Consider the following 27,856-nt stretch of genomic DNA (forward strand, 5'->3'; position numbering starts at 1 on the left):
ATTACAGTTGAGAATGAGTGGTATGCCTGCCAATAAGGTCAGGATTTACGACCAACAGAGAAAATGAAATTGTGCTATTTCACTCAAGCTTCTCCATGGCTTCGTTCAGAAAAAACCCATGAGCACGAGCTAATGGAAAGCAAGTAAATCTGCAGGGCCAGCCAGTCCTTTCCTGATCAACTCCTGTTGCTTCCTGCTTCTCACTGAAATATATATATATGAATTTGCCCAAGTAAGCATTGTTCTAGTAAAACAAGGCCAGATGGTAAGCAGCTTGTCAACTAGTTCATTCACAAAATCTGCTTCTGATATTTTCATACCATTTTCCCCCCAAAGCTAACAAATATAAAACCAAAGAAAACATTGGATGTGAGCACAGACGCTGGAGATGGGAGAGAATGGTTTTGGAAACAATGTGATCATAAGAGTTAAACTGCAGCAGGAGCCAGAAATCTCCAGCTGGTAGAGACTGCATCCCTTCCTTTCTGACGCAGATCTGTCCATGGTGATCCTTGCTTTCATCACCTTTGGACTGGCCTCCTAGAATATGCCCTACCTGGGGCTGATTGCAAGGGCTACGTGCAAGCTGTAGCAATTTTTCTTAGGGCAGGGCTGCAGACTCTGTACGGCTCCATGTCCAGTTCCAGTTCTTCTTGTAAGTGGGCTGTGGCATGACAATGCAGCTGACAGACGTTAGAATAAAGCTCTTATGAGGTGGGGACCTGCAGCTGGGTAATAGGGGGGGAGGAAGGATCACCATCATCAAAGTTCAGATCTTGATTCTTTCAGAGCATCATGTGGGACATATTTCTTTGCATAGGTTGTTCCTCAATAGGGGAGGCGACAAAGTGGCCAGCCTGTTTTCTTCCATTCCCTAGATCAGTGGTTCTAAAACTATATTTGGTAGACCCCAGTGGTCCATGGAGTATTTGCTGGTGGCCTCCGAAGAGCTGGCTGGACATATCGAGCTGACTTTCCTTGTTTCCAGCTGCTGTGCTGCGTTAAAATCAGCTACAAGGACTTCCGCTCTACAATGAGCGAAGAAATAAGAGCTAAATGAGGAAGCAGAGAAGACAGCCCATGCTTGGAAAGCAATGCGAGTCCTTTAATACTTGTAATGTGTTCAAACTGTGTGTGTGTGTATGTGCGTGGGGCAGACTGGCCTGGATGAGGATTACATTTGACAGAATCCATTTCAAAGAGAAAGCAAGCATCCCTAGTGCAGGAATCAGTATGCAGCAGCAAAAGCTAAGAGAGAAAAAGGACTCAAGGCTGGAAGAGCACACAGAAGACTGAGCTAAATAGTGACTTTTTACAGCCAAATGTTTTTTTAATGTTGCCTGAGAGAAGCGATTCATTTTGAAAACCACTATGAATCTATACAGGAACCAAGTATGCCACCCATTGACCCTGAGGTATTGGGTGGGGCAAGCACTGGTTTGCCTTTGTGATACATCTCTAACCCATTTGTCATATACCCTTCTGCCAACCAATTTCAATGTATACTAAATATATCTACTAAAAAAGCAGTGCTAAGATTCAAAACAATTATGTTTTATAGTTCTTCATTTTTCATATGGCATGTGGAAAACTTCTCCTGTTCTCTTTTGGACCAAAAGGTAGAGTGTTTCACACAGGGCAGGGTCACTTGTGGTAGAAGTCAAAGCAGATAGCAGAAGTGCTACCTAATATGCATTGATGGGGAGTCCATGGAATACCTCCGGGCGCGCCAAGAAAATGAGTTCTCACAACTTTCTCTATAGAAAATTCCCATTAGCTTCAATAAGGTTAAGGTTAAGATTTGGCTGCAATTAAAGCCCATTTAAAAAGTACATCAGCTAATGTCTGTAATGCATTACACAGTCTGACCAAAACTTTCAAAAGCGGGCACCAATTTCCATTGCTTCTGTCTTTGGGAGGCCAATTCGTGCTCTCTAGGGGGCTCAGGTAGAACACCTATATAACATTGAGGCCCTCAGAATCAGTCTCACTACAACAAAAACCGTTATTATTATGACAACAAGGATGAATTGTATCAGCTCCCGAACACATCTGAATTGCAGGTTGGACTTCTGCCAATAGCATTCCTTTAGGGCAACAGCTCCAACCTGAACCACGAGCTGCATGGGCAGCATGCAATGTGTTCCTGTCCTTCCTTTGAGCACCATTCTGTGTCTATTTGTTTTTCTTTAGCAACAGCTCACATGCACTGTGACAAATTCAACGACTTGTCTATCTCACATGTTTACAGAATGCCTAAGTGCTGATGTAGGCCCCAGTCCTGCAATGAACTCCACTCACATGGACCCCAGCACTGACCCAGAGACCCTTTAACTTCAGTGGGGTTCTGCACTTGCACAGGGAGCTGCTTACAGTGAACTCACTGGAGGATCAGGGTCTTAGAGGCCCAAAAGTATACATTATTTTCTCTCTTGAATAATGGCACTCTACTTGCTACAGCAAATTTAATCTGAGGACATCAAAACATTTTACAATTAATTAACTAGGCCTCACAACACCCCTGAGAAAGAGGTATTGTCCCCATGTTGCACATCAGTAAACTAAGGCACAGAGTGGTTAAGCGTATTGCCCCAGGACAAACAGCAAATCAGTGACAGAGGAAGAGAACCCAGGAGTCCTGAATCCTCATTCCCTGCTCTAATCACTAGACCACACTCCCACCCACAAAGACACAAGAGAGCCATTATAAATATGAAATCAAGGTGGAGCAAAACACCAAAAAAGCCAGTATTCATTAAAGCAAAGCTGTCTTTTTGACACTGTTTTTGAATGAAAGCCATAGGGATGGCTGCAGAAAGATTACACGGAAAAGGGTGGGGAGGGAGCACATAAACATCACACCCACCCGTCCAGCTGTCCCCTGTGACTCTTCTGAAGTCATCTTAGCGTTTTCAGGAGCAACTTGGGCAAAGGTTCCTGTGCAGTGGCTCCAGAGAAAGATTTTGCTCACGTGGAATTCAGATAGCCGAGAAAGAGGTTGGCAGCAGCAGTCATATCAGTGTTCCGATTTCCTTGAAACAGGCGCTTCAAAGAACAAAAGTTCCCATGTGATCTCTCCACCCACACACACACCCACACAAAATCCCCGGCTTGTTTGCTCGCTGACATTGCTCAAAAACACAGGGCTTTGGGTTGATGCATGTCACCTTTTATATGCCACCTGGTCTTCTCTGGAAGCACTTTCTTACAGTTAGTTGCAGAAGCAAGCAGGATTTGTTATATCTCCCTGAACGGGGTACAGCTCAGCATTTACTATCACCCCACAACTACTCACTCCAAAGAAACACGGGGGGATTGACGTGGATGGTGGGAAAGGCCGTAGTGAGAAGAATAGAACCAGCAAAGAGGAGGGCAAGGTGAATGGGGTGGCTGTGAGAGTGAGGGGAAGTTGGGGGGAGTTGTGAGGAAAGGAGAGAATTGGAAGAGGAGAGAGAGAGGATCTGGGTGAACTCCAATGCCCACTGAAGTCAATGGAAGTGTCGCCTTTGCCTTTTTAGTTCTGTTCATTCAGAAAGCAGCCCAGAGGCTTCCTAGCAGGGAAGAACTGGTGTCACCTGGACCACGGTCTCTCATTTGCTGCAGGAAATGTGATAAGGCCCCCTACCCTTGGGGCCAGATTCTGGAAATGCAAAAGGAGAGAGACTTGCCCCTCTCTCTACATGTTTTTATTGATTAGCCACTCAAACTTTTCCACTGGGGCTCCTCCTCTTGTTCAGTTTCTCCAGCTAGGGTGAGTGAGGCGCTAGGAACTCTACTGGGTTCTCCTACTGTCACACAGTGAGTTAGTGGCTCAGAAAGGGTTGGTTAACTCTCAGATAGTTAATTAACCCCAGTGCCTTGGACACATTCCAGTGTGTTCAATTTTAATTTTCCCTACCTAAAATTTCTTGGCAGTTTTAATTGGACACAGTATTCTCCCTTCCTGTCCTAAAGTATCATGCAGTGTTGCTGTGTGATGGTGCCATGTGCCACCTGAGGCTACTGCTGTAATTTCATCTCTCATCCTCTGCTGGGTGCTGATTTTCACATAGTCACCACCTCCTGTTCCATGCAATCTCCTGTCTTGGCTTCGACAGTTCTGTCCTCTCTTGATTCTCCACGTACCTGTCAGACTGCTGCCTCAGAGTCTCCTTGGGCTCCTATCAAAAATGGTCCAGCTAGATCCCTCAGGACTCCATTCTCCGAGCCTCCCCTTTTCCCTTTATATTCTCTTTTGGATCAGCCTCAAACTCCTGTGGTTTTGGCTACCATTTTTCTGCCACTAACTCAAATCTAGTGCCCCTCATTATGTTATCTATCTTGGACCCCCTCTGTCCAGTCTCCACCATCTCCCCCTGGATGTCTTGCTGCCCTCTCAAATTTAATATGGCAAAAAATGAGTTTCCTGTTTCCTCCCTTCCCACTATCTTCCCTACCATGCAGGCTCCAGATTCAAGTATCCCTACTCCTCTGCTTCCACATTCTGGCTCTTACCAGACACTGTCACATTTTCCTCTACAATCCACCATCTCCTCTCTGTTTCCATTGCAAAACCCCTGACCCATACCTTGACAAACTCTGGCCTTGACCACTGCACCCTCCTCCTGTGTGGCCTATACAAAATGCAGCTGGTAAATCTGTCTTCCTTGCCCACCACCCAGACAATGTTACTCCCCTCTTTGACTCCTCTTGTCCTCCCCATCAAACTAAAGATCCTCATTCTGACCATCAAGGTTGGGCAGTGCTCTGACTGCCCTCCACAGCTCAGCTCTCACTTCCACCTGTTCCCCCAAGCTGGACTCTGAAATGTCCCTCTTGTATCCTTCTCCCATTCAAGTCTTCCATGCACTCCCTGGAACACCCTCCCCTTTCTTGTGCCCCACACAGCCATTCTCTCTTCATTCACATCGCTCCTTAAAAGCACACTTGTCCCATGATGATCCACAGAAGGAACCCTATTATACATAACCTGCACTGATTTCAGAGAAGGGTTTTAATCCACCATTGATGTATCTGAACTGTACTGTTTGTCTAGTTTAGTTTGTGAGCTCCTTGGGGCAGGTTCCATAATGTTCTCTAGGATTGCAGAGTCCTTGTGTGATTTAGTTGATAGAACTCATTAAACAATCATTCATTACACGTGCACACTCACTCACACAGCCTGATGTTGCAGTCTTGGCATCCATAAAACTCCCATTTAAGTCAAAAGGTGTTTAAAAGCTGCCCATGTGAGAACTGGTGAACAACCCATAATCTGTAAGTGCTTTGAGATCCTTCTGGTTGAAAGGCACTGCATAAAAAAAAACACAATTTCTACTGTCTGCTCTTTTCAGCCTATCTATGCAAGCAGGGAGTAAATGATTAAGCAGGAGAACAGTATGTTCTGGCTGGTTGCTGCTTAGCAAGTTCCTCTTCTTGTCCCGGGCTGCTGGCATGGAGGTGATCCAAAGGGTGCCCAGTGCTCTCCTTTGGCTGTAGCAATCCACAGGAAACAGTTTAAAATCCTTCAAAGCTCACGGACTTGACAATCACTGTTCAGCAACGGCAGTGTGGGTGCTAGCAGTTCAATGTAAAATAATGAGCTTCTGGAGCAAAGACGATAGAGGGGAGATCATCCCAGGCCCTCATCTTCCCTCTCCAGTTATTGGATCTCTTTTTCGGGATCAGATATGTGCTCTCCCCATACCAAAGAAGGAACCAATGTGTGACGATGCACAACCGATGCCACCTTATGAATCTGAAGAGGCTCTGCGCATGGACTACATCGCATATTCTAGATCCAGGTCTAGATTAATCGCTAAGATGAAAGGTGCAACATCATACCAGCCAGGAAATGGATCTGAAAGAACAGTTGCTTGATCATCCCAAGATGCACCTTCAGTGAAGTAAAGAAAACAAAAACTGGCAACTTAGCGTGTGTTGCCTCGATTGCTATTTGAGCCGTTTAACCCAAAGTAATTCAGAAATTGTCTTGTGGACACTTCTCCCATTCATGGGCACGTAGTATCCCTTTGGCAACTACAACAATTGCTTAAATGGAAAAACAACATTAGGGAAGGATTTAAGTATCGTTCGCTTCCTTTTAATAGGATTTACAGGTGGACATATGGAAGATGAGCCAGTATCATGTGACCATCCAGCTCTCCATGGACCAACAGTGGTCCACAGACCACCATTTGGGAACTTCTGATCTAACCCTTTTATATCCAACTGCAAACCTGACAATCCTGCTTGCAGTACCTCATTATCCACAACATTACCTCTGGACAGAGAACGACAAAGTAAGGACCCCATTCAAATCCCTGGAGCATCCAGCAAATTATTCTCACATCCCCTCGTTTAAAAAAATTACCACTGTAGTTGCTCTTTTTCTTCTTCATTGTCCCTTCTCTTCTAACCCGTCTGCTGAATTTCCACCCTAGCACATAACTGCAGAGGTAAGATCTTAACCCTCAAGTGAACCTTTGACTGCAAATCTAAATCCCTGGTAAAGGCTGCACGATCTAGTGCACTGAGCTCACAGCTGAGAAGCAGCAACTCCCAGGTTTCATTCCTAGCTCTGCCACATTGCATGGGGCTGCGGGCAAGCTACTCTGCCCCAGTTTCCCCACCTGTAAAATGAGTTGAGTGCCACTTCCCTCTCTTACAGTACACTGCGAGGAGTGCTCTGAAGATGTGAAGGGCGACCGAAAAGCCAAGTTGCTGTGAACTCTCAAAGGCTCCAGTTCAGCAAAGCACTTAAGCATGTGCTTCTCTTTAAGCATGTGCTTAAATGCTTTGCTGAATTGGGCCTAAATCCCCGCTGTGCTCCCTGGCCGTGACACCATAAAAGATTTCTACCTCAGTGTTGAAGCATATCCTGCGCTTTCTTGACACTGTTCTGAAAAGCCTTAAAGAAGCTGCAATCTCCCCAGACCAAAAGAAACTAATTACTTTTAAGACTGTTGCCACAGCCCAGCTTAATATAACTGGACTGCAACTTCCCCATTTGACCCTTGACCCCAAATTTAAAATAACTTTTTGTTTCAGAAAGTGGAGGAAGTAATCAGGGGGACAGCCATTTTAGACTTGATTCTGACCAATGTGTATCTGAAAGTGGAAGGCAATTTGGGTGAAAGGGATCATGAAGTGACCGCTTTCATGATTCCAAGCAAAGGAAGGAGAGCAGCAGAATAAGGACAATGCATCTCAAGAAAGCAGACTTTATTAAACTCAGAGAAATGGTAAGTACGGTCCCATGGGAAGAAAATCTAATGGATAAAGTCATTGGTTCTCAAACTTTTGTACTGGTGACCCCTTTCACATAGCAAGCCTTTGAGTGTGACCACCTTTATAAATGAAAAACATTTTTTAACATATTTGACACCATTATAAATGCTGAAGGCAAAGTGAGATTGGGGAGGAGGCTGACAGCTCACGACCCCCCATGTAATAAGCTCACGACCCCCTGAGGGGTCCTGACGCCCAGTTTGAGAACCCCTGGATAAAGTAGTTAAGAACAGCTCGCAGTTTCTCAAGGAGACAAAATTAAAGACACAACTACAAACTATTCTGAAGCGAAGGAAAGACTGGAAGAATAGTAAAAGGCCAACATGGCTGCATTTTTAATGGCCTGAAAATCAAAAAGGAATCATACAAAAAGGGAAAACTCAGATAAATTACTAAAGAGGAGTATGAAACAGCAGCACAGGCACGTAAGGGACAAAATCAGAAAGGCTAAGGCACAAAAAGCAATAAGAAGAGGTTCTTTAAATATATTAGGAGCAAGAGAAAGATGAAGGAAAGTAGAGGGCTCCTACTTAGCAGGAGTGAATAACTGATGACATCAAGAGGACTGAGGTGTTTACTGCCTATTTTGCTTCAGTGTTCATTCAAAAAGTTAATGGGACCCAGATGCTCAACACAATTAATATAGGGAAATAGGGAAAGAATAGATTAAAGAATATTTAGATAAGTTAGATGCATTCAAGTTGGCAGGGCCTGATGAAATTCATCATAGGATACTTAAGGAACTATCTGAAGCAATATTGGAACCATTAGCAGTTATCTTTGAGAACTCATGGAGGACAGGTGAGGTCCCAGAGGACAAGAATGGCAAACATAGTACCTGTCTTTAAAAAGGGAAACAAAGAGGACCAGGGAAATTATAGACCAATCAGCCTAACTCTGATATCTGGAAAGATGCTGGAACAAATGATTAAACAATTTGTAAGCACCTAGAGGACAACAGGAATATAAGGAATAGCCAGCCTGGATTTGTCAAGAACAAATCCTTTGTGACAGGGTTACTGGCCTAGGGGACGGGGAGAAGCAGTAGACGTGATCCATCTTGATGTTAATAAAGCTGTTGACATAGTCCCACGTGACATTCTCATAAGCAAACTAGGAAAGTGTGGTCTAGGTGAAATTTACTACAAGGTGGGTGCGCAACTCGTTGAAAGACCTCACTCAAAGAGTGATCAATAGTTCACGGTCATACTGGGAGGGCAGATCTAGTAGAGCTCTGCAGGAGTCAGGCCTGGGTCTGGTATTACTCAGTATTTTCATTAATAACCTGGACAATGTGCGCTGATAAAATTTGTAGATGACACCAAGCTGGGAGGGGTTGTAGGCACTTTGGAGGCCAGGATTAGAATTCAAAATGACCTTGGAAAATTGGAGAACTGGTCTGAAATCAACAAGAAGAAATTCAATAAAGACAAGTGCAGAGTACTTCTCTTAGGAATGAAAAATCAAATGCACCACTAGAAAACGGGGAATAACCGTGTAGGTGGTAGTACTGCTGAAAAGCAGCTGGGGCTCACAGTAGATCATAAACTGAATACGAGTCAACAATATGATGCAGTTGTGAAAAATGCTAATATCATTCTGGATGTATTAACAGGAGTGTGGCAGGGTGGACTAGGTCCAGAGGCCCCCTGTGGGAGGCCTCGTGGCCCTGCATCACCCTACCCCAGAAGAGAGCAGAGAGAAGTCCTCCAGTCTAGAGTGGCTGCAGAGGGGCGGCCAATCCGGGGCCAGAAGAACCCTATATAAGACAAGCAGCAGAGCAGAGAGGTCAGTTGCTATGTGGAGCGTGACAAGGGAGGACTGGGTGCCGGCTGGCTAGACGAACAGCAGGCCACGGGCAGCTCACTGCAGAGAGCTCACCAGGCAGAACTGAGCCCAGGGAAGGCTGCCCGAGACCAAGTGCCGGGTGGCTGGATAGAGTAACAGCAGGACCATGAAAAGGTCAGTGCGGGCAGGCTGAGCCCAAGGGACTGAGCCCAGGACCTGTCCAGACCAGGCGAGGGTACTGAGATAGGCCCTGCTGGTCTGGTTGCAGACTGAGCCCAGGGAGGGCTGCTGAAAAGGACACTCGCGGAGGGTACCAAGATGGGCCCCGGCTGGGTGGTTGAAGAAGGCAGTGCTTCAGGGAAGACGCCTTAGAGCTACAGCCCTATACCAGGGCTGAGAAAGAATTTGGCCTGTATACCCCAGAAGGGGGGGACAGCGTGTGCGGCTCAGTTGGAGGGCTGAGCTGCCGAAGACCAGCGGAGAGAACCAGCGGCTGGGAAGGGTGCTTGCGAGAGGTAGGTGCCACCTTGATGTAAGGCCAAAAAAGAAAAGCAGGCTCACACCTAACTGAGAGAGGGGACCATCCACGAAAGGTGGGTGCCTCCTTCCCTCACGAGAAAGAACTGTGTTTGCAGGCACTATCAGCCAGAGAAAAGGGGGCACTCACGAGAGGTGGATGCTGACCCTGTTACAAGGAGTGTCGTATGTAAGACATGGGAGGTAATTGTCCCACTCTACTTGGCACTGGGCACCACACTGGGCACCACACTTAGGAAAGATGTGGATAAATTGGACAGAGTTCAGAGGAGGGCAACAAAAATGACAGAAGATTTAGAAAACCTGGGCTGTGAGGAAAGGTTAAAAAGCTGGGAATGTTTAGTCTTGGGAGAAGACTGAGGGGAGACCTCATAACAGTCTTCAAACATGCAAAGGGCTGTTATAAAGAAAACAGTGATTAATTTTTCTCCATGTCCACTGAAGGTAGGACAAGAAGTAATGGGCTTAATCTGTAGCAAGGGAGATTTAGGTTAGATATTAGGAAAAACTCTCTCACTATAAGGGTAGTAAATTCTGGAATAGGCTTACAAAGGAGGTTGTGGAATCCCCATCGTTGGAGGCTTTTAAGAACAGGTTGGACAAACACCTGTCTGGGATGGTCTAGGTTTACTTGGTCCTATCTCAGTGCAGGGGATGGACTTGATGACCTCTGAAGGTCCCTTCCAGCCCTACATTTCTATGATTCTATGTGGAGTCTGAAGCTGTTTGCAGCCAGACCTTTATGAAGAGCAGACAGCTCAGACACAATTTAGGTATTTCTTAATAACAGGAAGAGCTCTGATTTGAAAGGCCCCGGTGAAGGCTCCCTTGTGCAAAGGGAAGAGTTGCATAATAGGGGGCTTGATTTTTCCTTCTCCCTTGTGAACTTTCTAGGGATTAAGGGCCCAATTCAGCAAAGTATTTATGCACATGAGTAATCCAACTGAAGGTAATGAGATTACTCATGTGAACTGCCTTGCTGAATCAGAGTCTCATACAGATAACCCCTAATTCCTGTAAACAGGAGTTACATGTTTTCTCATGCTTTGACAGGTGAATCACTTTCTCTGCCTTACTCTTAAACTTGTGCAGTTTTCCAGTATCACCCCAAGACTAGGAATCTGCAAGCTCATATGTGAAATCCATATTGTAACCCCTGCAAAGTCAGACAGCCCATATAGGCTGTATATTAGAAAAGTCTTCTGTGGAGAGACTACTCTAGAGTCTAACAGACTTCACTATGAGAATGTGATGATACTCCATCACCAGCCACTTGGTAAGTTAGGCCCATTCAAACAGAAGGCAAGGTCATACATTAATGAACAAAGAATGGAAGCCATACCTACAGAACGGGGGACCATACCCTGGAAAGGAGTGACTCTGAAAAGGATCTAGGTGTCATAGTGGACAAGCAAGTCGCAATGTGATGTTGTGGCAAAAATGGCCAATGCGATCCTTGGATGTATACACAGGGGAGTTGTGCATTGTTGAGACTGATTCTGGAATACCGCCTCCAGTTCTGGTGTCCACATTTTTAAAAGGATGTTGAAAACCAGAAGAGGGTGCAGAGAAGAGGCAAAAAATGATTTGAAGGCTGGAGAAAATGCCTTGCAGGGAGAGACTTAAAGAGCTCAATCTGTTTAGCTTATCAAAAAGACTTAGAAGTGACTTGATTGTGTGTGTCAGTACCTTTATGGGGAGAAAATACCGGGTGCTAAAGGGCTTTTTAATCTAGCAGAAAAGGTCAAAACAAAAACCTATGGCTGGAAGCTAAAGCCAGACACATTTAAATGAGAAAGAAGGCACAAATATTTAACAGTGAGGGTGATGAACCATTGGAACAAGCTACAAAGGGAAGTGGTGGATTCTCCATCTCTTGATATCTTCAAATCAAGCCTGGATGCCTTCTGGAAGAGATGCTTTAGTCACACCCAGTCATTGGGCTTACTGCAGGGGTAGCTGGGTGAAATTCTCTGGCCTGTGTTATGCAGAAGGTCAGATTAGGTGGTCTAATGGTCCCTTCTGGCCTTAAAGGCCATGAGTCTATTAATCAATCCTGCACTGATTCATTGGGGATGGGGTAGCTGACCAAATAGGTCTTCTCCATCTCTAACTTCTAGAGGCTGGATTCTGCCCTGAGACACACAAGCAAACTCCGACTGAAGTCAAGGGCTGCTGCACGCAGGTGCCTAAGGACAGAATTTGACCCTCAGAATCTATGACAGAATATTTTTGCATGCATTTGGAAAAGGATGCTGTGTAGCCCTGCCAAAGGTCTGACCTTCCACTCAAAGATCTGCAAAGAACCATGAAGATTGAAAAATAGGAGGAAAATACTATGAGTAAAGTTTTTTTAAAAAAAAGTCAGAGCAACACCTCACCCTGCATTTTAGAGCTGTCTAATCATCCATCTTTCAGATTGCTCCATTTTCAGCCATATTGGCTTCTATTGTTGTTATGATTATTGCATGCAAATGGAATGGACTTCAGCCATTGGTATTATTAGTCCTAAAATAACATCTCACTTTTCCACCGTCAACTTTCCAGACAGACTAACAAATTTATTTGAGCATAAGCTTTCCGATGAAGTGAGCTGTAGCTCACGAAAGCTTATGCTCAGATAAATTTGTTAGTTTCTAAGGTGCCACAAGTCCTCCTTTTCTTTTTGCAAATACGGACTAACACGGCTGCTACTCTGAAACCTTTCCAGACAGTGGTTTAATCCACATTTTTCCCCCCCATCCCCACCCAAATCTCATTGTGCATTTCCTCATAGTCTGCCTTTTAAAAATGCAACATTATTATAATTCCTTTCTACCTTTTCCTCAGGAACAACTCCAGACCCCAATTTCAATGACCATTAGTGTGATTTATAGGGCTGGATTAGCTCGGAAACTAAAATATCCTTTGGCTCAGGCTGAGCACCAGACCTCAAACTAATCTCTTATCTGCTTTCTCCCCAGAAACACACTTCCCTCAGCCATGCCACAAGTGTTTAAATAAAATGAGTTGACAACTTAATTTACATCTCTATTATCAGCACTACTGACTACTGAAAGGAGGTAATCAACCTTTTTATTTGACTTTTGGCACTTCATTCCATCTACCTACATCCCCCGACAGTTTCAAATGGCTAGAGACATTCTTCTTCACTTCTTCTCCAACTAGTGCTGTTAAACAATGGCCATGTGCAACCCTAGAGGTGGCTGATGCCTAAGGTCCTTATTCAGGCTAACCTGCCACTGAAATCAACAGGAAGTTTGCCCAAGTAAGGGTTTCCAGATTTATCCCATAGTATAAGGGCTTGTCTACATCAGAGTTTCACTAGTTTAACTAAAGGGCCGATTTACAACTGGTTTCATTAAACCAATGCAAACCCCTGTGTGAAGACTCTTATTTCAGTTACAACCAGATTTATTTCAATTTATCTTAAGTCAGTTAGGAATTGGTTTAAGCTGAACTAAAATAAACCACTCTTAAACTGACATAAGTATGTCCACATGCGGTTTGCACTAATTTTAACCAGTTTAAAAATGATTTAAGTTAAACTAGTGCAACTCTCTCCTACAGACAAAGCCTAAGACTGCAAAATTCTTTGGAGTCCCTTGAGATGAAAGGTGCTCTATAAATGAAGATATTATCAGACAATCTGGCTAAAACCTGAGGATTACTTTATCCCCACTCAAGCAGTTCAAAGCGTAAGTAATTTAAGAGGAGGAAGCACTCACTAAGTATCAGCTAGAGAGAAAAGACTGACCAGGCAGAAGAAGTTATTCACCTCAAAGCCTTAAGAACAGCCATACCGGGTCAGATCAATGGCCCATCTAGTTCAGCATCCTGTCTCTGACAGCGGCCAGTGCCTGATGCTTCAGAGGGAATGAACAAAACAGGGCAATTCTGAGTGATCCATCCCGTCATCCAGTCCCAGCTTCTGGCAGTTGGAGGTTTAGTGACACCCAGAGCACGATGTTGCATTCCTGACCATCGTGGCTAATATCCTTCATGAGAGCCTTCTCTCTGAGACATTAACTTTCATGTTGCTTCTTTCATGCTGCAGTCCTGGAGTTCTGAAATCCTACCTGTCCTGCAGCCTGGAATTGTCAATGTCATTCACCCTCTACGGGGGGAAACTTCCTCTCAAACAGGTAGCAGTGCAAGTAAGACTTCAGGACAACGTGCAGCTACAGTTTCATACAGTGTTTTTACTTGTCTCTTGCATTTGTACAGAAACAGGCTGGATTTCACTATGTCTTTGTTAGACTGTTTCCAATTTTCCTGCTTTTTGGGTCACCCATGGAGTCACCCATGGCTCCACGTTAAGTAGCATGTATCCTCCTGCTGCGTGGGGAGCAGGCAGGGAGAATCACAAAACCGGAAAGGTGAGGAAGGGAGGAAACAGAAAGGAAAAGGAAAGATGAGGGGGAAAGTGAGAGACCAAAAACAGAGGCAGAAAAAGAGACAGAGAAAATGGATAGGAAAAAAAGATGGAGCAGTGATGTGCATGGTCTATCTGCCAATCCACCATAAGAGAAGGCTCCAGAAGAAAGAAGTTGGGGACCACTGCTCCAACTTAATCCCCTGAGGTGAGCAGCATTCACATTACAGCTATTATCACGTCTAACACTCAGCCATATACAAATCCTACACCAGCAGCTACTTCACAGGCAGCCAGGTTTCCCAACTGACACACCCTTTCTTTACATACCTGATAGGCACACATACTCAGAGAACCAGCTTTCCCTTTGCATTATGACACAGCCAGTACGTCTACACTTCAGGTGAAAGGTGTGATTGTAGCACGGGTAGGCATACCCGTTCTCTCTCTCATCTGGCTAGCATGGGTAACAAGACCTGCAGTGTAGATGTGGTGTCATCACAGGCTAGCAACCAGAGTACAAGCCCTTCAGGGAATCTGGGCATGTGCTCGGGTTGCTAGCCCATGCCCCCAAGCCTATACTGCTACTGTGACCCATGACAGAGTGAAGCTCACATGGGTATGCCTGCCCATGCTGCAGTCATACCTTTACTTGCAGTATAGACATCTCCTGGATGGCATGTCCTTGGGTTGCTAGCCCATGCCAAAGCCCATGCCACCATGTTTACATTGCTAGATTAAAGCAAGCAGGGGGTATGGCTATCAGTGCTACGACCACACCTTCATTTGCAGTGTAGACCTACCCTTGCAGTCCCCTCAATTCTCCATTGGTCTAGAGTTGTAGATGGAAGGATTATGGTGTTGTTTAAAGAAAGACAGGGCCATGAGGTACAATGCCCACAGTGGCAGACTGATTGTTAGGTGATGATGCGCTGCCACAAAGAAGAGGAAAGAAAGCTGGCCTTAAAGGTCTATAAATTCTGAAGATAAACAGATTGGCAATGTGTACAGGTGCACGTGTGATCTTACATGACATTTATACTGTACCTTCCAGCCTGAAGCATCTCAAAACTCTTTACAACAGATATACAGTAGGCCACTTCACCTACCACTGAACTGCAGCCATTTCTAGGGTGAAACAGGGCAGTTATTTAACTGCACGTAACACCACTGTACAATAGTTTGGGACAGGAACGGAAGAAGAATCCAACTGAGCCGCCTGGGGCAATTTAAGATGTCAGACTGTAAGTAGACAAATTGGAACTGGACTAGAGCATTGTAACTAATGCCCCTCATTCTTCTGAACACCACCATGAGATCTTTAATGACCACAGATGGACGACATTGGCTGAAACACAGCACATCTTCAGCTCCACTGTGACCCCCCCACACCGAAAAGGTTGGCAAACACTGTCCCAGAGAATGGAAGAAAAGATGAACTACAAGCACCTGCTATATTAAATTTCATTGTTCCTAAAATAAATCCGGGCTCCAACCCGTTACCAAGCACATACACATGCCTCCATTACCTTCAGTTAATAAAACTCTACTTCATTAAGGCTCCTGCTGCCACCGCCACCACATCTGCTAGTATTTTAAAAACAGATATGTCTGGTTCAATTGAGCTCTTGGTTTTACTCCTGCTTTACCTCCATCTCCTGAACAGGGGTTTTTGTTTTGTTTTTTTTTTCCTTTTTCCACAGGGGCCCCACCCCAGCCAGGAATGAAAGCTCCCACCACAGGCCACTCATGTGAGCAGAGCCGGCCCTTAAGAAAGCCTCCCATCTAGTCTCTGAAGCCGATCCTAAGTGTTCTGGCAGTGCGTGCTCTGAATCTGCAGAGCATTAACACGCTAACTCCCCCGCCTCCCACTCTCCCTCCATCCCCCTGGGAAAAAAATCAGAGTTGTTGGCTAAAGCCATCTCAGCCAACGCCAGGAAAAAAAAAAAAGCTCGCTGCCCCTGCAGCGTCTGAAACTTCAAGTTTGCCAAGATACAACAAACAGGAAAAGCAAAAGCAAAACACAGCCCCCATACTCCCCTCCATCAGCCCACTTAGTCCTGTGCTAATGCCAGCTACAGCTCACAAACAATTACACTGAGAGACTCCTCTGGCACATCCTTCCAGGTGGTCAGAACAAAAACCCAGGAAGTCTACATCCGAGGCATGGGGCGTTTTAAATCCCTTCCAGTAAGTGCAAAGGTTCTTCATGCAGTGGCCGGAAAAAGGGTTAACAGCAAATCTCTTTGTCAACTTCCAGCCCTAAGAAGCCTTTACACAAGGTTCACAACTGCCTTAAGCCTGAAACTGCTTGTGCCCTTCATATTAAAGATCACAACCAGGCAAAGAAGGGGTGAGTCTGGGGTGGAGAAGAGTGCCAATAGCTGGAAACTGTATTGTCTTCCCATTCCCAAGCCACACCAGTGGGTCCCCATCATTGGGGGATGGATAATACTAGTGCAATCCATCTAGGTTCCCCCTCACTACAGTAACAGTCTGCTGGGCTTTGGTGTGCGCCCACCATCCCTTCCTGTTCAACTCCAGGTGTGCTAACTTGCAATGGAGCTTGGGCCACTCACAATTGTGGGACTGGGGTTTCAACCATCCCAAATCCCGTTGCTGGTAGAGTGCTCACAGCTAAATAGCAGGAAGCTGGGACTGGAAGTTACAGCTGAGGCTCTAGTCTGGTAAGCCAGTATTGCTGCCCAAAAAGGCTGGAAAACCTGGTGCTCTGCCAATGACAGTGCTCATCCTCACCCCTTTCACCAGCAAAGCGCGAGGTTGTCAGGTAACAGTAGCACCTGTGAAGACCCTATCTATAACACTGGCTCTGCCAGTAACCTGTAGGTCAGTTCTTTCTCCGACACAGCAGACTGAGAGCCATTCCCGACACTTGGGACCAAAGTCACTCAGGGAAAGGTGTCGCACTTCTCAGACACCATCTTCCGCATGGCCATTTTCTGGACTGTGCATTTTTGAGCCTGATAAGTCATTCCCCATGAGGGCGCACTGCCTGCCCACAAGGGAATCCTGCTAGACTGGCATATGTGAGAATTCTCCCTTGTAAGCTGCTGGCTTTTGACTCTTCCAATAGGAAGCTGAAGCAGATAGCTCCCTCCACAGCCTATGCCAGGAAACCAAGATGTTCAAAAGGCATCAGCTTTATCAATGCCGTGTTACAACTGAATTTCATGCTGTGGTGCTTGCTTTGACAATCTGTTACACCTGCTGCCAAGCATCTTCTCTCAGGTGGCTGATGAGTTATGTGCACTTAACAGCACAGCAGCTCCCCTTCAGACACAGCTCGAAAGCCAAAGCAACTCCTATCCTCAACAACAACAACAAAATTACTGGGGTGGACGTCCCGACTCCAAAAGAGTACAAGTTTTTCAGATTCTGTAAATGGTACATTTAAATGACACATTGAAAAGTGGCCAAATTTGAACTCCTGTGATCACATTCTACATACCGATATTCTCCACACAGTCTCATCTGGACTCAAGATCCTTCACTTCCTCTTCTAAACTGTTATGCAGTGTTACTGTGCTCCGTTTATTTCAGTGGTGGAAAAGCAACCCCTATAACTACAGCAGGGGTCTCAAACACGTGGCCCGCGGGCGGCCCACAGGGTTCTTCCCTGCGGCTCACCAAGCTTCCTGTACCCCCCGCAGCGCACCGCGTCCCCAGCCTACCTCCAGGCCAGGGGTGGGCAAACTACGGCCCCGGGTCAAATCCGGCCCGCGGATTTGCCAACCCCATGGTGCTGAGGGCCCGGCACCGCTTCCCTGTGGCCCCGGGGGAAGGGGGAGCAGAGAACTCCATGAGCTGTTCTTGCCGTGGTTACCTCCCCCGAAGCTCCCATTGGCCGGGAACGGGGAACCGCGCCAATGGGAGCTTCGGGGGAGGTACCCACAGACAAGAACAGCTCACCAAGTTCTCTGCTCCCTCTCCCGCCAGGGCCGCAGGGAAGCGATACCCGCCACTTCCTGGAGCGGAGCGGCACGGGGCCGGGGCCGGAGCCGGCAGGGAGCCTACCCTGGCCCCAGTGCGCGCCCCTGCCACCCCGGAGCCGCTCAAGATAAGCGGTGCCGGGCCGGAACCCGAACCCCTCCTGCACCCCGCACCCCAACCCCCTGCCCTGAGCCCACTGCCTCACCCCAACCCCCTGCCACACCCCGCACTCCCTCCTGCACCCCAACTCCCTGCCCTGAGCCGACGGGGGGGGGGGGGGGGTCAAAGGGAGCAGCTGCCCCGGGGCCAGCAATTTAAAAGGGCCCAGCCCTCCAGACTTCGCTGCTGCTACCAGCGTCTGGAGCCCTGGGCCCTTTAAATCAACACGGGAGCCCAGGGCAGCGCAGGCCAGGCTCCCTGGAAGGGCTGGCTGAAGGATGCTGACCCCCACCAGCCCCGCCCCTTCCGCCCGAGACCCTGCCCCTCCTGGGGGCCGGAGCCGCCCCGGCCCCGTACCAGGTAACTGTCCTCAGTTACTTTCACACCTGGATGTAGGCCTCTTATTACCTTCCTGTACTAAACTGTCATGCCCTGTGCTGTATGCCTTTAAACATTGGCTGTATTTCAGGGGTGAGTGACATGGTTCCCGTATATTTCAGTTTGTGCAAAGCCATCAGCAGAGGAAGAGCCACATCAGATTGTAACTAAACCACAGACAGCTATGATTGGACTTCACGGCTGTGCACAACAATGCCACTGCAGCCACAGGGACAGAACCCAGACCCTGCTGCCTCAAGAACTTGAGAATCAGAGAACCGTAGGACTGGAAGGGACCTCGAGCGGCCGTCTAGTCCAGTCCCCTGCACTCATGGCAGGACTAAGTATTTTCTAGTCCATCCCTGACAGGTGTTTGTCTAACCTGCTCTTGAATACCTCCAATGATGGAGATTCTACAACCTCCCTGGGCAATTTATTCCAGTGCTTAACCACCCTGAGAGTTAGGAAGTTTTTCCTAATGTCCAACCTAAACCTCCCTCCCTGCAATTAAAGCCCATGGCTTCTTGTCCTATCCTCAGAGGTTAAGGAGAACAGTTTTTCTCCCTCCTCCTTATAACAACCTTTTACATATTTGAATGGGGAATCTCCATTACCTGTGAGCAGTATAGGGCCCGTGACACACAGTTGAACAGTTGTGATTCCACCCAGTAGAGGGCACTGATGACACATACACACATCTGATTCATGACAATAATGTTAGTGTCAAATATAGGTGAAAGACAAGGTTTTAAAATAAAGATTAAAGAGAAGAAAGTGCTGCAATGACTTGGAGAGAAGTCCAATGCACAGAAGGGAATCACCAGTGCAATAGTGTCACGTGGAGGATAGGTCCATCAATGGCTATTAGCCAAGATGGGCAGGGATGTAAAACCATGCTCTGAAAGGTCTCTAGCCTCTGTTCGCCAGAAGCTGGGAATGGATGACAGGGGGATGGATCACTTGATGATTTCCTGTTCTGTTCATTCCCTCTGGGGCACCTGGCACTGGCTACTGTCAGAAGACCGAATACTGGGCTATATGGGCCATTGGTCTGACCCAGTATGGCCACCCCCAGGGAAAGAGAGAGAGAGGTAGATCTAAAGCATAGTGCGGGGATGTGCAGCTGGTTGGAGCCAGTTCACGTAGAGGTCTGAATACCAGAGGTGAAACCTTGGTACTCTGTTCAAACACGTTTAAAGGCCTTTCCCTTGATCGGTATATGCATTACCCGAAACAAATGTTTAAAGAGTGGCGTGCACCTGCACTACAGGATTACGGTGAAATGAGTTTTACACACGTCTCCATCAGGCCTCTGAAAATTACAGCGACCCTATTTCTGGGCTTTAAGCCGGGACCCCTTTTCTTTCAAGGCAAGGAATTCTTCTGTTTCCAGACCTTTCATAAATACGGTAGGGCCTTGGAACAATCAGCGGGCACAGGAAAGATGCCGGAGCACATGGAAAACAGCAACAGCAGAAGTGTGGCCTTATTACTATTAGCCTAATTCTTATTGAAATGACTCCTCGGCAGTCCAGTCAGTCCCACCAGTCAAGCACAGGCAAGCCTGATGCAGGAGAAGGAATCTCTGGTCAGCATTCAGTTTACTTTGAAATTACAGGGGTGGAACCCCCAAAGTAGCAGGCTACATGTTTTGATTTTCACTTGTGCTTTAAGAGGTAGTGGAACCATCAAGAGAGGCAGAGTTGCTGTCTGCTTTTCATTCCCCTCTAGAGTGAGACAGCGGGGGCCACGCAGAGCAGTTTGTTTATGTTCACCAGGCTGTCCTGTGAATCCTTTGTAGAGATTCCCTTGAAACATTCATGGAGGCGTCTGCAATCCTCTGTCAAAGGTTTCTGAGGAGGGCTGCCTTATTTTTCCCACCGTGATAGGACCACTTTCCCATGCCACTCAGCGATTATTTCAGCAGGCATCATTGCAGTAGACAGGCTAGCAGCACACGGGCCTGCGTGGCGTCAGGACGCCAGCAGCAGCGGTGTTCTCTCTGCCTCTATTACCCTCAGGAGTCAGATATCTGCTACAATCACTATCGCCTGTGGAAACAGTGCCATTGCCCTATACAACTAGAATCGTGCAGCTGAGCTATGACCTCCTCATTACCCCCACCCCCGAGGCCCATACGCTCCACAGCTGGTGCTGCGACTAGCACCATGCTCAATCAATCTGAAGCAGGAGTGAGAACATCGTGCTTACAACTTTTGGAGAGCAAGGAAAGTAAGTTCAGCATCTTAAAGTTTTGGTTTCTGTGGTGAATATACTGGCAATGGTACCTCTGTGTGCTGTACCTGCAGCTGCTGCCGTTGTGGCCTTCAGGGTCTCCCCCTCCACACCCACAGAACGCCCGAGCCAGAGAAGAAGGAGAAAGACGAGAACTTGGGATGATGTTCCGGATCCTGCAAGCCAGTGCTGCATCAGAGAACAAGCACAGGGCCTAGAGGATCACCCTTGCAGACAGCCTGGAGAAGGACAGAGTGGAGAGGAGAAAGGCACAGGCAAAGGAGAGGGAGATGAAACAGGAGATGTTTACGCTTCACAGACTGGGAAAAAAAGATGCTGAGAACTGTGGTGGATCTGCAGGTTCAACAATCCTGTGCTCACCTCCCTCTGCAGCCCACGGAGAACTCAGTCTCAGGACCTCCCTATATCCTCCCTTAGCATTCCACACAGCATCCGGGGTCAGTGCACTACCCTTACCACTCCACTTTAAAAAGGGGACATTGAAGACAGTCACAGCCTCACAAACACTGACCTATAAAAGCCCTGGTTTGTGGATGTGTAGCTGAAATGAAAATGACTGTTCTTTCCCCATCATAAGTTCTGTTCCCTTACTTCACCCAAGATCACTGTTGGCATTTCAACATTCCCAATGGTGATCTGCCGGTCAGGAAAGGAAGTCCCTGCTTGCAGCTTTCTAAACAGTCCTGTGTTCTTAAAGATATGTGCGTTATGCACCTTCTCTGACCAGCCCACATAGTGTTAGTAAAGCCTCTTCTTGTAGCCATATTGTAAGGTCTGAGGCCTTTGTCTGCAGCCATGTTAGGAGAGCAGCAGCCATTAGCTAAGAGGCAGGAAGTCACATCCTCACATTCCATCTAAATTACATTAAAACACTATTATCAGGCTGTTAGAAGATCCTGTCCTAATAGCACCCACTATCACCAGATAAAGAAACAGATCTTCAGATGGTTAAAGAAAACTTAGTTCAATAGCATCCTGTCTGTCCAGAAATCACTTATCAATAGTTGTGGTTGTAAAATCCTCATTTCTTTATTGTTTTATCTGCATGGTCCCCACTTCCCTATTGTTTGTCTGTGTGATCTATCTGGTTCTTTGATTGTTTCTGTCTGTTACATAATTAATTTTGCTAGGTGTAAATTAATTAAGGTGGTGGGGTATGATCGCTTAGAGAATTTTGTTACAATATGTTAGGGATTGGTTAGTAAAATTTTAGTAGAATGACTGGTTAAGGTATAACTAACCATAGTTGACTCAAGTCTCACTGTGTAAACTGGGGTCCAAAAGAAAGTTCTTTGGGAACCAACTCCAGGACAGAGCGCCAAAGAGCAGAGCTGCCAGACCTCAACACTCTGCCAATGACACCGTGCAGAAACGAGACCCCCAGATGGACCTGATCCTGACTGGCCATCAAGAAAAGTTCATCTGTCTTATTGGGCGTGGTGAGCACTGTATGTGTAGTGTGTATGGTCTGTTTTTGGTGATTGGTAGTAAAGAGAGGTTAAGTAGGACATTACTGGGTAAAGTATCAGAAGGGCAGCCGTGTTAGTCTGGATCTGTAAAAGCGGCAAAGAGTCCAGTGGCACCTTATAAACTGACAGATGTATTCGAGCATAAGCTTCCGTGGGTGAATACCCACTTCATCGGATGCGTGTGATGCATTACTGGGTAAGGCTCTTTCATTGGTAAAAGACCCTGCAAACCCACAGAGCGTCAGGTTACGCCTGAGCCCTAGGAACAGCGTAAGGATGGGTGCCCCTAGAGTGAGTAACAGAGAATTTCGTGCAGGTAACAATACACCAGCGCTTGCACAGCCAGAGAAGAGTAGCCCTTTCTGTTGATGTACTCCTTGGCAAGCTGGTGTGGTGCCAAAATAGGAATATGCATGCAATCTATTGGCCCACCGCAGTTCAGGAACGCTATTGATGCAAAACCATCCACTATGTCCTCCACATTGCCAAGAGTCACCGTCCTGAATAGCAGGAGGCAATTAATGGCCCCGCACACTTGTATGACAACGGCTCCCGCAGTGGATTTCCCGATTCCAAATTGATTCCCGACTGACCAATAGCAACCTGGCTTTGTAGGTTTCCACAATGCAATCGTGACTTGCTTCTCAGCTGTGAGCGCAGTTCTCATTTTGGTGTCCCGGTGCTGGAGGGCTGGGGCGAGTTCAGCACAGATCCAGGAATGTGGCCTCGTGCATCCGAAAGTTCTGCAACCACGCCTCGTCATCTCAAACCTGCATGACAACGCGATCCCAGTAGTCAGTGCTCGTGTCTCGGACCCAGAACTAGTGCTTCTCCATCTCCAGCTGCTCCACGAATGCCACCAACAACCTTGAATTGTTTCTTTCTACGTCGCACAGCAACTAGCCTCCAAGGAATCGTCATGTTCCCCACAGCTGCTCTTGCGGCTCTGCAAATCCTGCAGGATCATGTGCCCTGGGCTTGCAACGCTCATGACAATAGTGCAAAGCTGTGCAGGGTCCACGCGTCTGTCAGAGATGGCAGACAGCGAGGAGGGATGTGTGGGTTTGTGGGATTTTAAAAAGAAGGCATGAAAATAATGGGATGCAGAGGAAATTATAGGATGGAGAACACTGTATTATGGAAAGTCAACTCCATGCTCCCAGCCATCCCTGCGTGACTCATTTCAGCCCCATCAGGCATTGCAAAAACTTCCCAAAATACACCTCGCTGGATGGTGGAGAGTTTCACTGCAGGATACCTACCTGGGGTACACTGCACACTGCATCGATACAAGCACCCCTGGTGAGGACGTGCACCACTGACACACGAAGCCAAGTATGCACACACACAAGCAATGTAATAACTGCAGCAGCTGTATGGCAATACAACTTAGGTCGACATAAATTTGTAGTGTAGACGTGGCACTTGAAGCACACCTCACTCCTTCAACTCAAAGGCAACGTGCCCTTGTAGACTGCGTTTGGGGGTGGAAGCCACCAATGCTTGAGTTCTGATCCCAGCTCTGCCACTGACTTACCAAGTCATAATAATCAAGTCACTTTAAAGTCGCCTGCAAAGAATTTTTTAAAAATTGGAGTGAACCTTGATGATGTATGAAGGAGGCCTGAAAAGGATTTTTTTTTCTATTAAAGGTGGATTTTTTTTCTGCTTTGTTCTGTTTTGTTTTAGATTAAATTAGATTACAAATATCAAGAATGTCAACACTAATCTTTGCTTGCTTGTGCTTGGGAGGACATAGGACGTATATGGATAGCTCCCAAACCTCAGCTGAATGATGGGGTGCTGAATCTATAAATTACTTCCTTCCTCCAAAACATTAGTCTTTGAAATTTAACAGGGATTGAGAACAAACAAACAAACAAACAAACAAACAAACAAGACACCCTTCCTCGTTCAACAGCAAATCTTTCACTCTCTTGGCTCTTGCGGTGCCACCATTTCACTAGTTCTCCTGTCACCAGAGAGTCTTCAACGCTACAAAGTTCAAATTTCCAAATTCAAATGTCCCCGAAGTATGGGAGTGTTCAAATCTTTGGTTTTGTTTTGGGGCAAACTCTAGCTCCAACAACAACAACAACAAAATTAAGGGAATTTTTATTACCCTGAAAAGCTCAATCAGTGTAACATTGAAAGCTGGGTACTCAAATCTCAAAAATAAATCTAAAATTGCTTTAGGAAAAGGTATGTCATACTCTTTGATTTGTTGCAATAAAAACGGCGAAGAGTCCTGTGGCACCTTACAGACTAACAGACGTATTGGTGCATAAGCTTTCCTGGGTGAACACCCACTTCATCAGATGCATCTGAAGTGGGTATTCACACAGGAAAGCTTATGCTCCAATATGTCTGTTAGTCTATAAGATGCCACAGGACTCTTTGCCGCTTTTACAGATCCAGACTAACATGGCTACCCCTCTGATACTTGCAATAAAAAGGCCTTTTAAACAATCAGAAATGGGGGAAATGAAGTATCCTATTGCTGAATGGGATTCTATAACTATAAAAAAGGATTAACAATATAGGCAGCAAACTTGAAAATCTCTGCAACTGTATTTTCTTTTTTAAATCAGTACAGTAACCCTATTGCAAAACATAAACATTGCTTCAGCTTAAGTGTGAAGACTGCACTTCGAACTAGTCTCCAAACACTGACAACACATTTTTTTTTAATTTAATTGACAAATATTAATCATTGGACTTTAATCTTATGAGCCAAAATTTATTTTTGCAAAGTCGAGCTGATGTAAGAATTACAGGGCCCACACTGGGTTCACCAACAAGTTAGACACACATCTTAAAGAGGCACAGCCAAGTTTTAAAAAAATAGATCTTGTATTTACAAAATTCTTATTTGTGTTGCTAATAACTGATGGGTAACATCATTTGTGTTATTCATTACTCTCCCGCATTACAGCCTGTTTGACACTGATACTAGATGACTCAATTTCATTTTCTGATTCCCCAGCACGAAGTACAGAGCTGATGTCTATAATCACAGTGCTGACAGAAAACCATATTCAAAAGCTATTTTCAACAAGATATTTTAAAAATAATGAAACAACAATTATCTTCTGGTGTCAGTGAGTTTCTCCGTCTCTTGGCAGCACCATTTACTTCTACAGAAGGTACTCCAGAAACATTTGATTATGTTTTGTGAAATACACATATCCTTCACAAGTAGCATCACAAAATAAAGCACAGTGAAATCACTGCAAGACTGAAGGGAAAGGGAAGCTTTAACGGCAAGACTGAAAAAGGAACTGACCCAGAGGAAAGGTCTAGAGATGAAGCAACTGAAATGAATCAGTGACCATCAGCCCCAGCAACTGTGGGGGGCAGACAAACAGGGGGTAATGGAAAAAGGCTCTGATTCAGCACTACACTTAAGGATGTGCCCAACTTTAAACATCTAAGCAGTCTCACAGTAGTCCCATAATTAAAGTTAGACACATGCCTTAGTTCTTAGTTTAATTAAAGCCTAATAATCAAAAAATGGGAAAATGTGGAATAGCTGGCTGTGGGCAAGACTTACGCCAAGAGAAAGTTGCACCCTTGCATCCTGAAGAATGACCTGTACCAATCTCCCTACCTCAAGGAACTATTAAGACCACGTGCCAAACGTCATGGCTCAAATATTTTGCTTCTTGTCGCTTCCTTTCCCCCTCATCCCACACTATCACTCCCTTTCCGGGGTAGTTTGTCTATTTCAGAGTGTAACATCTTCAGACCAGGGGCCCTGGACCTGATGTTGATCTTACTTAAACCGGTTTACACTGGTCTAACTTCATGGACATCACTCCTGATTTACAGTAGTATAAGTGAGATCAAAGGTGAATAACAATAGTCTCGTAGCTGAGGCACTGGACAAGGCTTCAGGAGAGGTGGTGGTTCAAATACCAATTCTACCCCAGACTCCGTGTGTGTCCTTGGGCAATCATTTAATCTCTCCATGCCTCAGTCCCCCATCTGTAAATAAAACAGGGATAAGAATATTTCCCTACCTGACAGTGTGATTGTAAGAATAAAGCCATAAATACTTAGGGCAGTTGGTTACTATGGTGATGGAGGCCATATAAAGAGAGAGATAGGATCAAGTCCTCTTGGTCTTTGTATCTGCCCCTAAGGCACTGAGCACACGTTTGGTGATATACAGATGATACCATTTTACTTCAGTGATGCATGCTGCTATCCCTGCAGTAAAACCTAAAGGGTAACTGGTCAGAGCATTCCCCCTGAGACAGCAAAACAAAGAAATCTACAGATGGACAAAAAGAGCAGGTTTCTTATCTCCATCTTTCCATGACTGCAGCTGATAAGCAAATTAGAAAGGAAAGGCATTGTGGTAATTACCTCACCTGCCTCACTCAAGACAATAAGCCTTCAATAACTGGAAGAATGCAAAGTCAACAGATACAGCCAGTGCAAGGCAGTAACCTGAGCCACATATCCTACAGACCTAATCACTTTGTTAAGTGTCGCTAATCTCTGCAGCTTGTTCGGCATCTGGCACATAATTACAGAACACAAGCGGGGTAAAAGCTCCCTGGCTCAGGAGATTCAACAGAATGTTGGGGGTCATTTTTTTTAAGTGGCAAGAATCTACATTTCAGCACAAGCAATCTGCATTTTAAACACTGTGGTTTTTCATGTCAAAGGCATCAATATGACACAAGGTGCCTGTCTCCAAACATCCCACTAATTGTAATACCCAAAAGGAAAAAAAAGTGATCAGATCATTGAGTTGCTAATTCACAGAAGGATAAATCTTGGACCCAGTTAACTCAGTGAGAGTTTTGCTACTGACTCTAGAGAGACCAGGGTTTGGCCCTGAAAAAATAACTCTTAGGAAACTGAGAACTTGAACCAAAAATTTTAATTTTTAAACTTTTGCTGCCTCAACGTAGGTACCTATATCCATATTTGGGCACCTAACTAGAAGTGTTACCGTTATGACTTAGCTTTGCTGTAGAAGCCCCAACCAGTATGGGGGTCCCATTGTACTAGGTGCTATGAAAACATATTTGAAGAGGATCCCAGCCCCAAAGAGCACACAATCAAAGAAAAAAAACTGGCCTCATTTTCGGAGGTGTTGAACACGCCCAACTCCCACTGCCTTCAGGTTGGATGGATTTAAATATCAAATTTTAGGTATCCAACTTGATATAGCAATTTGCAGGTATAGGCCCAAAGGCCAAAACTTTCAAAGTGCTGAGCTGTCACAACTTCAACTCCTCCTTCTGAACCTCCCTAGCGGTGTCTCGTTAAACATTTGCAGCGACTGGTGGTATCACAGGGTAGCCCTCTAGCACCACCCAAGACAGAGCCCTACACCCTCCTTGAATGGATTAATAATATTTTTCATGTCTTATATCATCTTCCAACAAGGTTCTCAAAGTGTTTTGCAGTCATCATAGAGATACCACACACCCCTTGAGGCAGACACCGAAGCTAATTAAGGTGAACTCAGTTGCCCAGCGTCACGCAGGGAGTTAGTGGCAGAGCTGGGATTAGAAGCCAGTGCTCCTTACTCCTGTTCCCGGGCTTTAGCCACAAGAGTGTTCTTCCATAATGAAAAGTGTGATTTTGGGACTTGGCAGCTTGTTTCATGTGAGCTCAGATCTCAATCTGGTGTGTTGCGCCATGTGTTCATTCA

At 45.9% G+C, this 27,856-nt stretch overlaps 1 protein-coding gene across 1 annotated transcript in view; it reads right to left on the reverse strand.

The window, feature by feature from the left end:
- IGFBP2 (insulin like growth factor binding protein 2) overlaps positions 1-27,856 on the reverse strand; it is a 101,907-nt gene that overhangs the window by 18,584 nt on the left and 55,467 nt on the right. The gene's annotated exons all lie outside the window — the stretch shown is intronic.

This window comes from Natator depressus, chromosome 11 (assembly GCF_965152275.1).
Source record: "Natator depressus isolate rNatDep1 chromosome 11, rNatDep2.hap1, whole genome shotgun sequence".
NCBI lineage: Eukaryota > Metazoa > Chordata > Testudines > Cheloniidae > Natator > Natator depressus.